Genomic DNA, 2,032 nt, shown 5'->3' with positions numbered 1-2,032 from the left:
AGAGAGTATCAAACATAAAAAAGAAGAAGGGGAGATAAGGACGATAGATGTTTGATAGGAAAGAAGGAGCAAACCACACCAGAGCACCCGCCAACCACCCACTTAAACCTTACTGAATAAGGCGATTAGTCGTTAGTCATTGGATAGGTTTCACTCTCATTTGAACCTTGTACTGTAAGATTGCGCAATGCGAGAAATGCGGCATTCCAAGAGAGCTGGCAGGGAATGCTTTTCTGTTTCCCACAATAATCAACTCAAGGCTATGAAGCACAATGTATTATATTCTTTGAAATGCCCCAACCTTGGAAAATAATTTCTTTGATGTTCTGTCATGATTAAACTTAAATGATTAATTACTCCTGACCATGGTTTTTGCATATTTTTAACCCCCCCCTACCTTCTCTCTCTCTCTCTCTCTCTCTCCTTTCTATCCATTCTCATTCTCTCTCTCCCTCCCCCCCCCCCCCCCCCTCCTTTTCCCCCTCTCTCGCTCCGACACAATTTAGAACATTTAGAAGGCGGGCCTCCATCCTGTCTGTCAGTTTTTAGTTTAGTAGAGTTTTTTCGGCGCTCGCAACTGCATACGATCATATGAGCGCCAAGCAGTGGATGTCAACAGAGAAGTCTTTACAGGGAATCAGGTTTACTCTGCTCACCTCTCAAGCTTCAACTGCACATGGTCTACTTCGACTATCAAGTTACCTAGGAAATAGAGGGTCACAAGAGTGTGACAAACATACAAAAACAAGTAGAGGTAAAATGACGATAGTAAGGATTAGGAAAGAAACAGTAGCAGTTCCCTGTTGCAGTTCAGTCACTGTTATGAGCATGACATTGATGAATCAGCCCATTAAAAAAAATTACAGTGCATAAGAACATATTAATGTTCCCCCTTTGGGAATGGCCTAAAGGCACTTCAGTCAGAAGCACCGCCCCGGGGGTGATGTCTGTCAGGGCCAACACGGGCTGAGAGGGATACAACATTCCTACGGAAAGACCGAAGATACTCGATCCCATTTCTCCCCCCACGGACATGGAACTCGGTTCCCTTTCACGCGACGGGAAAGCGCCTTACAACCACTACAACACAAACACAGGTGTGATGTTTATTCCCTCAACCAACGGCCCAATTAAATATCGCTTTAGGGACATGAAAAGACGACAGGCGGATAGATCAAGGTCATGCCGCTACGAGATCGCAGCAGTTACATCAAGTCAAACATGAACCCAGCCTTCTCTCCGATTTGCCGAGGGAGTGAGGAGCGCTGGAGCAGAAAACGATTTTTCCTTCTTCCAGGTTTGTTTCGGTCTGTTGCTTTTGACGCATCAAGTCGTCACTTCATCATCATCATCATCATCATCATCATCATCATCATCATCATCATCATCATCATCATCATCATCATCATCATCAATGCCAAACCCCCCCCCCCTGGCAGGGTACAGGCTACATACAACAAGCTCCTTCCAATTTTCTCAGTCCTGGGCCGTCCTTTCAAGCTCGTTCCAAGTGAGCTTCATCTCTCTCATGTCCCTTTCCACACATCTCCTCCATGTTTCCCGTGGCCTACCCCTGTCTCGTTCCCCCTGTGTGTTCCACTGCAGCGACTGTCTTATGATGTTTCCGCTGGTAGTCGTCACCTCGTTACCTCAAATTTACACTGTTCTATTTGCTCAGTACCTAGTTTTAAGAAATTTAACGTTAAACAATTTGAGTTACTTTACACGTCAAGCTTTTTCGAAAGCAATTCTTTGAATATCGTGGTAAGGACTCCGAATAATCTTATGATTTTGAAAGAGCAGTTTGGACATAATTAGGTTTTTGACCTCATGGTCTTTGTAACCCAAAACGGTCAAAAATGTCAGATAAAACTTTGTAATTCAAGGCAGTGACTTTACGATACCCCAGTTGCCTGGAAACCATTTGTCGCGACGCAGTGAAATCAGGCGCTCGTCAAAATAATGAAATTGAAGATATCGACACCCGTTGGGCATTTTTTATTCCCTCATTTATTTTAGGCTTAATATAATT

This window comes from Aplysia californica, unplaced genomic scaffold (assembly GCF_000002075.1).
Source record: "Aplysia californica isolate F4 #8 unplaced genomic scaffold, AplCal3.0 scaffold00255, whole genome shotgun sequence".
Lineage (NCBI taxonomy): Eukaryota > Metazoa > Mollusca > Gastropoda > Aplysiida > Aplysiidae > Aplysia > Aplysia californica.
This window is presented reverse-complemented; position numbering follows the sequence as displayed.